At 42.8% G+C, this 14,770-nt stretch overlaps 1 long non-coding RNA gene across 1 annotated transcript; it reads right to left on the bottom strand.

The window, feature by feature from the left end:
* Positions 1-5,405: 5,405 nt before the first annotated feature.
* LOC308189551 lies at positions 5,406-7,969 on the bottom strand. The gene is made up of 3 exons (XR_013946432.1): positions 7,822-7,969; positions 7,570-7,685; positions 5,406-7,470 (listed from the first exon to the last, which is right to left on the bottom strand). It is a non-coding gene; the product is annotated as an uncharacterized lncRNA (long non-coding RNA).
* Positions 7,970-14,770: the final 6,801 nt, after the last annotated feature.

Here is a 14,770-nt window from a genome sequence, read left to right as displayed (position 1 = left end):
ATAAATATTAGGATATTACACTATAATTAATTTAAACAATGAATCGGCTGTCTGATAGCTGACTGATTATATCATTGAATTATAGAGAAACAGGTTCAGGGTAACTCCTGCTTGCTAGCTGGGGTGCTCACCAGTTAATGTAAGTGATGGATGTCACATTATCAGAATGGCTGCTCTTAATTTATGTGTCTGCTGGAGTGGGCTTCTCAGGACATACAGACACTAGGATGCCTACATATGTGTCCCTTGTTGGCTTCAGTTTCAAGCAGGTGCTGAGATACTCAGCCCAACAACAGTGTCTCAAGCCATGCAAAACTTCGGTGTCCCTGCACTTGAGATTTTTTGTAAAGACCACTCTTAAACGTAGAGTCCTATTATTGTTGCTGAACTTTCACAACTAAAAAAAAAGTACAAGAATTTAAAGGTATAGAGTATGAATTCAAGCACTTCATTGAAATGAATGAAAGGGTGGGCTTGAATGAGTGGACCTTCACAAATATCCAGTAATGGGATCTCAAGAAGTGTACAATTAATTGCTATATGAATTAGCTATCTGAACGATGAATAATTATATCTTTATTAATAACCACTGGCCATCATATTGGCTTGGAGACTTGTTGCTGCATGATGAAAAATGCACGTGGATCAAAATCCTGCCACTTGCAGAGATGTCATGCAGATAGATGGGGACACAGAATAGTTTTCTTTGTAATGGACCAATGTCAAACCCTCCAGCAGCCTACTGTTAGGCTGGTGGAAAGAAAACCCTGACAGATGGCTGGGCATTACCTATGCTGTGCTGTAAAAGGTACGGCACTAACTGGGTACTTCTTCCTGATAGTGCCTATCCCCAGCACGATGCCAGTCCCAAACAGCTCTGAAGCAGCACTGTGGAATAACACAGCTGCTAGGAGGCAGGCAGGGCTAACAGACCCAAATCGGCAGTTTCTTGCTAAAAATCACCATTTCAGCCCTCTGAAGGAAGGCAGCCAGGTAAACTGTTAGCATGAAATGTGCTGTACCCATACTTAGCACAGCGTGCTACAGTGACTTGGCGTTCCAGCCCTGAAAACAGAGGCAGTGTCTGAGAGTACAACAGCCATGCAAATTTCATGAGGAGGGAAACGACAGATTTACGCACTTCACATCCAAAACTGGCTTAGTGCATACTTTCACTTGAAAAAAGACGGAGGTTGGAAACTCAGACCTAGCACAACAAAGAAGCAGGAAGCCGAACTCGACTGGAAACTGGCATTTTCTGTATGTTATGAAATAACAAGATCATATCATACCTCTTCCAGGGACATCCTGCAGGTAATTACACACAGTCTATAGGGTGTTCCTGTGTGGCATAACCCTCTGTATTGGGTTTACATGGCAAAGATATGGTAGCAGGGGTGGTGCAAGGGTGGCCTCTGAGAGCAGAGCCCAGCAGCTGCCCCATGTCAGATCAGAGCCAGCTCCAGCCAGCTCCAAAAGGGACCCACCGCTGACTGGAGCGAAGCGCCAGGGAGCGACACTGGGTGGGCCCCTGGGAGAGCAGATTTAGAAAGGAAAAACTACTGTGCAACAGCAGCTGGGAGAGAGGACTGAGAAACAGCACCACAAGGGCTGCACAAAGGTCAGTGCAGCAGGAGGGCAGGAGGTGCTCCAGGCAGGCAGCAGCAGTTCCCCTGCGGCCTGTGGAGAGGCCCCTGGTGGAGCAGGCTGTCCCCCTGCAGCCCATGGGTCCCACACGGAGCAGATCTCCACGCTGCAGCCCGTGGAGGAGCCCCCGGTGGAGCAGGTGGATGTGGCCTGGAGGAGGCTGCGGCCCATGGAGAGCCCCCGCAGGAGCAGGCCCCGGGCCGGAGCTGCAGCCCGTGGAGAGGAGCCCACGCAGGAGCAGGGGGTCTGGGGGGAGCTGCCGCCCGTGGGGGACCCGTGCTGGAGCAGTTTGCTCCTGGGGGATGGATGGACCCCGTGGTACGGAGCCGTGTGGGAGCAGTGCTTCAAGAGCTGCTGCCTGTGGGCAGCCCCCGCAGGCTCAGTTCGGGCAGGACGGCATCCCGTGGGAGGGACCCCACGGGGAGCAGGGGCAGGGAGGGACAGTGAAGGAGCGGTGGAGACGAAGCATCAGGGACTGACTGCAGCCCCCATTCCCCGTTCACCTGCGCCACTTGGGGGGAGGAGGTAGAGAAGAGGGTGGATGGGGGAAAGGTGTTTTGATTTTGCTTTTAGTTGCTCACTGTTCTAGTCCACTAGTGATAGGTTATAAATTACATTAATCTCCCTATGCTGATTGTGTTTTGGCTGTGACAGTAATTGTTGAGTGATCTCCCTGTCCTTATCTCAACCCACGAGATATTTTTCATAATATTTTTTCTTTCCCTTTTCCTGTGAGAAGAGGCAGTGAGAGAGCAGTGTGGTGCTGCTTAGGTGCATGTTGGTGTTAAACCATGACACCCCAACCTGTAATACTGTATATAGCTGGGGCTGTTCCAGGGATGCCTAGCAGCTCCCAGAGGTTGGCCATTCAGGTCCACATGTATGAGCCCCAAACTTCTCCCTGGACCCAGCTCTCCACAGCAGCAGATCCACTTTTCTCCAGCTCATTTAGTCATCGATGATTGTGTGTCAGAATGATTTACTTAGCCAAACTCACTCAGTGATAAAATAGCCTGTGAGAACATGGTACTACATGGTATAGCATACCTGTCAACATACACCACGGCTAAGGAATGTACTAATGTAATTGTCTTAACATGTTTTCCTTTGTTTACTGATTGGTATTTAAATCTGTGGGAACTGTATGTGGACCTTTATCTAAGACTTCATAATAACCTTCCTAAAAGGTTCAGGTTACAAAAGAAAAGAAAAAGCCAGTCCTTGCCAAGGCAGTGTTGACATCTCTCATATACAGCTGATCAGCAGAGCAAAGAACTGACTGGGCAGCTTGCTCAAGGCCAGACATTAGTGCTATGGCTGTGAGTTGTTGTAATGGAGATCTTGAGGATTCCTGTCCAGCACAGCCACATCCCAGAAAATCAACAATATCATACAAATATATACATTAGTTCCAAATATTATGCAGGGCAGTGTGTGTGCACGGGCAGCAGGAACGCTATCCTGGAGCCTCTGGAGATATCAATGAGAAAAACAGATCTAGGAGAAAAAGAAACAAACAACCAAAACAAACAAAAACAAACAAATGAAAAAAATATATTTTTTTGTATTCTTTGTTTTTATAAGTTAGGGTTTATTTGTTTTCTTTCTTTTCTTGGTTTGTGTTTTCCCTGGAGTACTTTCTTTTTCTTCTTTTGTCTCTGCAACAGAACATTTAGGTTTCAATAGTCTCCAGTATGTGATTCCATCAATAGATATTTTACTCTCAGTGACTGAAAAGTATCCAGCAACAACCCATCGATCCTTTTTGTGCATGAGAAACTTCAGGATACTGGTCTTTCAGGGCACGAGCAGTTATCACGAAAAGTAAATACTGCTCCTATTTGACATCATTTTTTTTTGTTACATCTACGCCCAATTACAACTTGCGGAAAAAACATTGGAATTTGTAGATTAAAACCTAACAAACTTGAGGAAAATTTAGAAAGGAGGTTGGTAAGATCCTACAGGCTTTATTCTTGCACTCAGAGCACAGAAACACATAAAGGCTCTGCTTTACCTTGCTGTCTTTACTATTCCTGTCAAAGAAGTACCACTTAGTACCATCCCTTTTCTCCTACGTCTTGTTTATTTGCCAGCATTTTTAGCAATGCAAGTCTTGTTGGCAGCTGCGAGAAGAGCACAGTTTGAAAACTTGTGAAGAAAGTACAGTTTCTTTCTTTCCGTTAGGCTGTCTTTTCTTCTGTCAATGAACATTAGTTATGGAGGAAAGGAGGACACTTTCCAAACGCATTGGGTTTACGTGGCAAGAACTTGGTAGCAGGAGGGTCTGCAGAGGTGGCTTCTGTGAGCAGAGCCCAGCAGCTGCCCCATGTCAGATCAGAGCCAGCTCCAGCCAGCTCCAAAAGGGACCTGCTGCTGGCCAGAGCCGAGCCAGGGAGCGATGCTGGGTGGGCCTCTGGGAGAGCAGAGTTGGGAAAGGGAAAAAAAATAAATCCTGCTGTGCAACAGCAGCTGGCAGAAAGGAGTGAGAACCAGCTCTGCAGACCCCAAGGCCAGTGCAGAAGGAGGGCAGGATGTGCTTCTGGCTCTGGAGCAGAAGTTTCCCTGCAGAAAGCCCATGCAGTATCAGTTTGGGAAGGACATCCTGTGTTTGGGACCCCACGTGGAGCAGGGGCAGAGAGTGACTGTGAAGGAGCGGCGGAGACAAAGCGTTAGGGACTGACTGCAGCCCCCATTCCCCGTTCCCCTGCACCACACGGGGGAAGGATATAAAAGAAGGTGGTTGGAGGGGAGGTGTTTTTAGTTTGCTTTTAGATTCTGATTGCTCTAGCCTGTTAGTAATAGGCAATAAATGATATTAATCTCCTTATGCTGATTGTGTTTTGGCTGTGACAGTAATTGTCGAGTGATCTCCCTGTCCTTATCTCAGCTGCTGAACCCCTTCCATTGTATTTTCTCCTCTTTTCCCTTTGAGGAGGAGGAGTAAGAGAGTGGTTGAGGTAGAGTCCAGCTCCCCAGCCAGGTAAAACAATCACCTTAAAATATGCACACACACAAAAAAAAAAGCTGCATCAAGGTTACATCCTACTGTTGCTGTTCCGGCAGAAAAGGGTATGGTCGGTAGGGGCCCATGGAAATGCATTGAGTTCTTCAGAAGAAACAGAAATTACATGTTATAGAACTGTAGGAATGCATGCTTCCTTTCATTTTTGCTGTCATTGAGGCCTTCTTGAAAAGAAGTTATTATCATAAGTAACTTGAGTCCCAGGATGTCTTATGGAGAACTGTAATGAAGCTGTCTGTTTAAAAGCTCCTGTGGCCTCTAAGTAGCGCAGGTTCACCCTACCCCAGGGAGGCACAGCCCTGGCGACATTTAGAGACCACAGCTTCTCACCCCGCTGTCTGCAAACTGGGGACCTTCAGGCTGCCCACGTAGGTGGCTGGGTCTTTATCTTCATGGCTCCTTTACATGCCCCCATACAGATGTCCCACCAACAGAGCCGATGTCTCCAGGGCAGCCCTGTGGCAGCCCCAGGGCGTACGGTACCATAGGTGGCACTGAGAAGGGCAGCACCGATCCCCCTTGGGAGCAGGGCCAGGGTCTTCTTGCACCTCCTCTGACTTGGCTGCTGGACCCTGAGAGCATCTTTTGCTGAAGAGTTTCAGGGAAAACTCTTCTAAAGGGTGTTGGACAGAAAACAAGACACCTGTAGAGGTCTCTCTTCACTTGGTCAGAGAGAGATTTATCTCTGCTCCTCCAGTGCACTTGCCAACAGATTGCTCTGCGCTCTTCTCAAGAAAAATAAAAAACGGCAATAAAGCTTCCAGAAATATCATTTTACAGGTTTAGTTAATTCATACAGAATCCTTACTATTCAATTTCTTCTGCCATTTTTGGATTGATGAATTCACAACATACAGCACTAATTGTCAGGCAGCTACATCTAAACCCTGTAATAGCTAGATGCTCTAACGGGAATTGACAGATGACACGTATGGAAAGTGTTACTTACCATGGCCTGAAATTGAGGGAATTATGTGACAAAATTAAATGCTTACATGCTTGCAGGCAGAAACTCTTATTTTAGTAAGGAACAAAGAAATACAATTACTGCACAAAGATTTACTGCAGGTAAGTTTGATCAGGATTTTATATCTACAATATACCACTTCAAATTATGTCACCAGGTATGCACGTAAACACATTCATCTTGATGGATGTCACAGCTTGCTTAATACTGCCAACAACACAATGCCTTTTTTGCAGCAGCATCTTTGAGAAGAAAACACCCATCTTTTTTATTCTTTTCCACATATAGCCATTTACAAATACTTCTTTGTACAATTAAGTTTAATTAAGCATACTGTATTCACTTAGGAAAATTTTTCTTCCATCATCAGGATTTTGAAGGCAATTTTATCACACTAATTTGTTATTTCTGATCCCCCACCCCCTTTAAACCTTGTTATTATTTTCCTGTGAAGGCATTCATTTGTCAGACATTCTCCCCAACAAAATCTGCAGCAATGCTGTGCCTTGTTGAACGACCAGTATATTTCATCGGTAGAAAAGGTCTGTTGCTTTAAAAGGAATTCTCATAGGTCGACTACCCACTAATTAAGCAGAAAAAGAGGAGGAATTTGGTATATATTAGTTTGCTTTGCTTTCCAAACTGCCAGGTTAGTAAGGATTAGGTAATGGCATAAAGTTGTGTGCATTTTCAAAACATTTTTCCAGCAGGGGGATGTAGAATTCCAGTTTTTTTTATGAGTTGCAAGAATGGTGGGACAATTATTTTCCACGTCATGAGCACCAGAATGGTCCTATTTCAAAAAGAACAAAGTAAGAGAAAAAAGGCAAGAAAGCTGGTCTCAGGAGTTTCCATATCTGTGCAACTGTTAAATTGCTTCCCTGTTTGTAATCTGAATAAATGATGACCATGAACACTTTCGAATTACTTACCAGATCACTGCCTGGGAAATGACTGGGGTAAGTATTCCTGAAACTATTCAGAGTAAATTATGGGTGAAAAAGTGAGAGAGCATACACGTGATTTAGAAACTATTTGGCCAGTACGTGGCAGGCTGAAAACAATGCAAACTGTATCTGCAATTCCTCTGGAGCATGGTTTTCCCTGGTGCGAATCAAGTTAAAAATAAGGTAACACAACATGTAGCAATTAAAGAAAGAAAGAAAGAAAGAAAAAGTTGTTGACTAGGCACCCTAGAGCCTTTAGACCAACAAATATAATTTTCCTTGTTAAAATAGTTCAACACTAGTCACAGGGGGAAACCTGAACCCAGGAGCCCATTCCAAATAAAATACATTTGTTTAAATTTTGAAAAACAAATTGAACATCAGTGCCTGTCATTCAATTTCATCTGGACATTGACAGCCTACTCCAATGGGACCAGCCAGGATCCCCTGTCTTCAAGAGCCCACAGCATCTCCCCCCCCCCCTCAGGAAGTCACAGCTCTGTGGTGATGAGGGCACTCTCCTACCTGCTCTTCTGCACTGACACAAGAGGTGAAAGCTGGCTTGTCATTTAGGACAAAGGACCTAAATCCATTTAATTCACTGTGTAGACCTGCTGGAGCAGCTTGAGGCAGGTGGGAGCTGAGCTGTGAGATATCCCAGAAAACAGGATGGAGTCCTAACCTGCCACCTGTGAAGGACCTCAATTTCAGCTGGTAGCAGGTATCTTCTGATTACCAGCCTTGGTTTGTCCATCCCCCAGCTGGTATGAACCAACAGCATTACAGTGAATCACACAGGCTTCAGCAAAGTTGGCCTTGGCTCAGAGATGGGAGCATAGGTGCAGCCTTTTGAGTCTTTCATGTTTGCCACCCAAGCCACCAACCTGGAAGAGAAATAGACTGGGTTAATTCCTCTTGCAGTTCCAGTTCTCAGCCTGAATTCCCTCTTCATCACACTTCCCTCTATCCAGTCCCTCACCTACCACGTTTCTTTCTTCACACAGAGATTTCAGGCACACAAAAAGTAGCTTTTGCAGAGTGCAAAGTGGAGTTTGTCCTGTTGCCCAAAAGCTGCTTTATCATTCCTGCTATGTGTCAGCTGAGGAAGGAAACATTTCCTATTTAATTGTAGAAAATTGCATTCAGTGATACAGAATCATTTCACAAAACAAAATGCTGGTTAAGCCAATTAAGAGATTCTAAATTAAAAAAGAAACAAGCTGTTATCAATATACCAATGTCAGCTCTCTCCAGTGTTTGGAGTTATCCAATAATCAGGCGCTTTCAGGGGGTCCAGTCGTGCATCTATTGAAGTCAATGGCAAAACTCCCAATGATATCGGAGGAGCAGAATCCAGTTACTAATCTACAAGCTCAGTAAGAGTCATAGTAATTACGCAGATGGCCATATAAAGAAGTTCAGCTGAAAGTCATTTTGTGTTAAAAAAAGAGAGAGAAAGAGAGAGAGAGATAAATATAGAAGAGAAATTCTGTTGTAGTAGAAAAACTAGTGAAGTCTTAGATTTCAGAGCTAGCAGGTGATAAATCATTTGACATTGTAAAAGTGGTGGATGGATTGTAACAGATATCAAGATAGGCATGAAGAAAAGGTCTGTAAGAAATTATACCTTCATTTCTGTATTAAGATAGCATGTAACTAAGCCTGCAAAATTCTGAGTTTTAAACCATTAGAAGTGATTTATTTCATCAGGGCTGTGAAGTGTATGAATTAGTATATTACTGATTTATTCAGATTTACTTTCTTTGAAATATGGAGCTGGGTTCAAAAGAAAGGGAATAGCAAGAGGGAAATGTGTGTAGATCTCCAGGCTAGGAGGAACCATTTTAAATTGCTGCAGGGGAGTTTCAAATTAAATAGGGAAATAGTTTGTCTCCAGAGGCTGTGAAATCTTTACTAGTAGCACTCTTTAAGAGTGGGAGTTAAATAAATGTTTTTCAGGAACATCAAGAGGAGAAGCAGATCCAGCCTTAAGAAGGGAAGTTGGACTTGAGGATCTCTTGAAATCCCTTCCAGCCATCTTTTCTATGATTCTTTGATTTTTATTTTTTTCAAACTGATAATTTCCTTGACTCCCCTATGGCTTCTGTTTTACTTATAAGAGCTTTATAAAACAAATATTCCCTGTATCAAATTTATTATAGCAGTGCCTAATGACTAATGAAGAATAATGCTGCTATACTGAGTGTTACAGTAGACAAGTGCTAGATAACCAATGACTCTTTGGCTTTGGAACTAAAAATCCCTTGTTAGCTTGCTCAAGTGGTGAATCACCCTCATGCCATGCACTATATGCTGTATCTTTTTGCTTCATTTGGAGACTTTTGTTTAATTTCTTATTTTCTTCCTCTGTAAGTATTTACACTATAATAAAATCAACAGTTGCCGTGCTTTTGGTCAGTGATGCGGGTTTGAGTCTATTCCCTGAACATGTGCCACCTGCACTGAGATGCCTATGTTGGGAGGTTCTTTATTTCTTCTCTAGAGGGAAAGGAAAGGGGCAGGTAGTTTCAGGTGGTGATTTATATCTTATGTGGCCTGTTTTGCCTAGCAGAGGTGATTGTCCCTGCCCTGTGGAGTACACAGGGCACTTCAGATGTTGGAACTTGTAACCCAAGGATTTCAACCTAGTATTAGCTTTTTTCTTTTTAGATGGAGATCTAGTCTTTAACATGCCTCTGTAAGATGTTTTTTTTCCATTCCCTCAACATATTCGGTGGGTTCTCTCTTCACAGGTAGTGTTTGTATTGTCACTCTTTTCTCAGCAGTGTCAAGTGCAGCCTTTGTTTTTACCATGACTGTCATGAATACTCCACCAACACGTTTCTGCAACAAGTACCTTGAATAGTCATCTTTCCACTCATTGCCATTTACATTCACTCTTTGCACATCCTTTTTGGGTCTGGAAAAGGTATCCGTCAGGCAGGAGCACTGTATTTGTGATATAACTCTACCACCATGCAAGTGTATGATGGCAAGAAGAGTTCTTGCTCCCAGTGGCGCCTTATCCCTGTGTTAATGCCAGCAATGTGCCATTAATTTGGTATTTTCTTAAACTATGAAAAGGTTGTGATGATCTTCCACTATTGCTTTGACATTCAGAGTTTGATTTTGCTGTAGGAAATGGTTCACGGATAACCCAGTACCTCTATCAAATTTGATTGTGTGCTTGGTTGTTTTCCTTTAGAATTCCTTCTCCACTGCTCAGAAGGAGGGTTCCCAACTGAGACTCACCTTTTCTGAAGTTATTCATTTTTCCTCTTGTGGTCCAGTATGGTGAAAATGAATGCACAACCTCACAGAAATTAGTCTGCCATGAAACATGAGAAAATTATTTCATCGGCCTTGAAGTGATTCACAGATGTTTTTTAGAAATGCAGGCCAGTAGAAAGAGGACTGGTCAGGGGTCACAAACATGTAATAACCCATAAGGAATTGATTAGCACATCCAACAGATTAAATCAACTAAAATATTTAATATATTTTTTCATTTATTTGAAGTTACTGAAAATAATGATTTGTTTAAAAACAATAAAAATCTAGTGATGCCAAATTTATTTTCCCTACCTCCTACTAGTACGCACATTGTGCAGCACAGAACTGGTTTCTTGCAAATCAACCTGAGAAAGTCTGCAGCAATGCTTAGAAACTAGGGTGTTTACTGTTTGCCACAGTGGTTGAAAGAGAGAACTGCAAAGCATCGTGACCTCAAAGAAAATAAAATCAACCCTCTATTTGAAGAGAGGCAGTGGGAGCAAAATACAACAGATCAACTGTATTTAATAAATATCAGTAAAACCATAGTGGGCTTCTGTTGATAGAAATGTATATCTGGGCCAAGCTTGCAGCATGTGTTGATATGGTTTCACTGCTCTTAGTGCCTGAGCTTGGAGTAAAGATATTGCAGTTATACCTATCCATGCTGTGATCACACTCTCGAAGGCACCATAAAGCCTTCTAATGATAAAGATAACGAGCCATCGAAATAGAGTGGCTGGAAATTGTGAAGCATCCTTTGTTGAAGGTCTTTAAATGGAAGCTGAATAAAAAGCTATCTGGAATGATGTGGTTACAGATGATCATGCCTTTGGGCAGATAGATGAAGTAATTGACCTCTTGATGTCCTGGCCAGATGCATTTTTTTTATTTTTTTATTTTTATCTATATAATCTTGGATTTTCATTGGGCAACAAACCTCTGTTTTTCTGAGGCTCTTTTACTGCCTCAGTGCAGCGTTGATGCATCAGTCTTCAGAGTCACGTCTGAGCACTAGTAATGCCTACTATTAGGTTTGCTTGCAAAATTCATTTCTAAAATAACATTATTCTAAGATTGCTCTGAATGTAGCAAGTCACCTCACTTCTTGCCGCTGGATTCTGTAGATCTGTGGCTGTCCTTTGATCAAGAGAAGGCATTAAAATGTGAAGAGCTATTGGCAACGATGACAGCTGTGTACTCTTGGAATTTAATAGGAGAAATGTATTTCTATTGTATAGGATTTTGTTGGCTGGTTAGGTGTGCAAACTGCATGCAAAGAATCCCTTGCTTTTTACATTCTGCGTATTCCTGTCTCCAGCCTACCTACAGCATCTGCCTGTTGGCTTCATCTGGTTTTATAACAGGAATGGAGGTTTAAAACTACCATTAGGGTACGAATCTAGCAGATTTAGCTTTACTGAGTTCCACAGCACTTGTTCAACTGGATTTCCGCTTGCTATTGTAGTTAATGAATACTGTTATTTGGCTGGCAGTCCGGTAAACGCTTTCATAGAGCAATCCAGATGAAATAGATCCAGGGGCTCTGCTTTCTTCAGCTGTAGCCATCCATGTATAGGCATTTACCTGTCAGTGAATTCCTGCTGACTTCACAGGGAAGAGTGGCCAGCCTGAGAACATTGTGGGACGGTGACATTGGAGCATCTTCCATGCAGGCAGAAAGGGTGTGACTGTGTGGGGCCAGCTCTAGGCAGAGAGATAGAGGAAACTCTGTGAGTTTCTCCCCATAAGGGTGTTCAGCCAAACAGGGCTGAATTTACCCTTGGTTATGTCTGGCTTATTAGGCAGGGTATTTATTATATTGTATGATTTCGATGGAGCCTTTGAATAGAGAGAATGTGTTCCTGTCTCAGATTTGCTCTTTCCCTAGGCATTTTAAATAACTGTTAATATATAAATTTAAAATTTAAGTTAATATGGTATTGAGGATGTAACACTCCATTGTGGTTTAACCTGTCATTATGTCTGATTATTCCACTACGTTATGAGCTTACTCAGAGTAGAAGAGAAAAACATCTTGTCTTCCTGATGAGGCAAAGAAGAAGAAGAAAATAATTACATAAAGGAGAGCGCGGGACCCATTCTTCCTCCGTTACAGTGGACTTGCATCGCTGCTGTTCCAGGCATTTCAGCAAAGTTACTCTGAATTTGCATCTGAGTCACCAAGGGCAGGGTTTGGCCCACACTGTGTAAAGGCTGCATCCTGTTGTCATGGCAATAGAAGTTCTAAAAATTGTAGAGGAGCAGAGCACCGGGTTGTTGTGATAAATGATGCATTAAAAGTGACTGCTTTCTCATAGCTTCTTACTTTTAATTGATGCCTTTTTTTTGTGTGTGTGTGTGTAATCTATTTTTATTGATGGGTACAATTAGCCAAGATGCTCCTGTAGCAGCGTTGATGTTCCAGTGGCCGGATATCACACGGGAGATGCCCGGGTTATGTTTTATAGCAAGATGAGCGATCGGTTAGCTTAAACTTATGCGACAAACTTATGTTCTGTGCTTTCCTATTGATTTCTGCAACAGCTGTCATGCAGCAGTGGGAATCAACCTAAAGCTAATGCTATCACAGTGACAAGAAAGAAACCACATTTTTGACATCTGAAACGTTCTGTATTCTGAAACAGGCTTATGGGGAAAATGCATGTTTCTGTGAACTCCATACTTTTTTACTTTCAACGTTCCTGCAGGGAGACTGTAACTCATATAACGCTTTTTGATGGTCTTTCTGGTCTGTGCTGGGCTGAACTTTGAGGCCTATAGACCCATCCCAGCCAGTTTACAAATCATTGGGTTGGCTTTGCTTGATTAGCTCCATCAGCCCCTCCCTGATTCATCAGCTTGCCAGCAATCATGTCTTTGGGAGGAGAGACCTGATTCACTTCCTCCTGGGGAGTTATGGGTGGCACCAAATAAGAGGTGAGCACAGAAAGGAAACACTGGAAAGCTAAAGGCAGTGGTGAAAGAAAGCTGAATTCAAGTTTTAATGGCATAGCACATCATTGTGCATATAAAATGAGAGGTATTGCTGTCCCAGTTTACAGGAACCTGACTTCAGGTGTCTGCATATGGGAGTCCATGGGTGTCTAAACTCTCAGCATAGACAATAGGGTGGGATTTCTTCACCTAAATGTGGCACCTATAGTCATTTGAGATATTCTGGGATATCAGAGACATCTAGGTTATCTGGGAGGTTTATCCACTTTTGAATATGCCTAAAATGGCACCAACATTCAGGCAACTGAATCTTCCCAGTATGTAAACTGGACAAATACATCTCTCAGATATTCAGCTGATACTGATGCTGCATTAATCTGATGCCCACTAGCTGTAATGAGATCTTAACCATCAACTCACATGTAGGCACCTATACTGTAAATACATTGCTATCTAAAAATGGCTGTGAATTTCATAATTAATTACTGTTTTTCAGCCATAACCTTAACCTCAAATGAAGTAAGGGAAAGCAAGGATTTATTTATTTATTTATTTATTTATTGCTTTTAATTGAAGTCATATCACATTATCTCCATTGAAATCAGAATAAAATTTCTACTCATTTCAGAGGGGGCAAGAGAGAATACATGTGATTTATGAATATAGCTCCTTAATGATAACATCAGGGTGACTGTTTTTCCTGGTCTACACGGCCTTTCTTTGTTTAAGCTGTTTAAACAGACAAGATCTCAGGTAGTATCTAGACTCTTTATGTTGTCATTAAAGGGAGAGAGAGGCACCTCTACAGTGTCTCTTTCCAGTTATTAATTAGTGTGCCTCACTCATGACACTCATAACACGTATTTAAGTCCAGAATAACTCTTTGGTGATCAGAATTAGGCAAGATGAATTGCCCTGAATGATTGCAAGCAACTGATATGACAGCTATTTAGGTGTCCCCATAACACCTGTCTATAGGAAAGAGGGAGTAGATGAGATTGGCTCTGTACTTACTGATGCCTGGAGAAACAGCTGTAAAATGTTGACAGGAATTTCTGTTGAAGGGTTACATTACATATAAATATATAAATTAATTGATAAACTAGGTTTTTGGAGAAAATCACTGTTATGCCTTTTGTGCATACTGATGATTGGAAAAGGTATGTGATCCTTCTTTGGGGTTGGGTTAGTTTCTGTGTGTGTGTCCTGCAGTGATTTTGATCAGCAAATTTCAGGATACAGATCAGGATACAGGAAAGTACTAGGCACTGAACCTCAAATTCAGCAGGATTCATGTGCATAGGAATTATTTTTTTCTTTTTACTGGAATTTTTCCTGTGCTATAACTTAGGCACTTGCTAATCAGAGGCTAGCTTCCTACAAACTGTAATTTGCAGTATGACCTATAAGGTTGTTCTGCTTTTTAATTGCTCTGCTTACCTCATTCCTTGGTATTCACAGTAAAATGTTGCTGAGCTAAAAGGGAAGTTAAGTATAGCAGCTTTTTAGTGTACCTCAACCACTAGCTGTCTTGGAGGAAGTTTATTCTTGGAGGGCAGGCTTTGAACACCCCTCAGCAGGCTGTCGTGTCTGTGGCTGTGCTCTGGGGCTCACGGATGAAGCTGCCACCTGACCTGTGACCTTAATGTCTGCCAGAAGTTACTGCCCTGTTGGAAGAACCGCAGAAACCAGCAAGTCCCAGCTCCTCAGCCCCTGCAGTTCCCAGGTGTGGTCACCAGGACGGTGCCTGTGCACAGCCCCTGCTATCACTGCCAGGGTCTATGTGCTGAGCCCAGCTGGGGCAGGTGGCTGGGAAAACCACGGCAGGTCAAGTGGGAATGTGAGCGTGAACGGCTCTTGGGAGAATTGCTCTGGAAAGATGCTAATAACAAATCTATCAACCCCGTGGAGCTCAAGTGTGTGATTTGAGCAGTTTCTCCCTGAGACAATGTG

This window comes from Anser brachyrhynchus (genome assembly GCF_964034855.1).
Source record: "Anser brachyrhynchus genome assembly, chromosome: 1".
NCBI lineage: Eukaryota > Metazoa > Chordata > Aves > Anseriformes > Anatidae > Anser > Anser brachyrhynchus.
The sequence above is the reverse complement of the archived record's forward strand: the minus strand, read 5'-3'. Positions and strand labels throughout refer to the sequence as shown.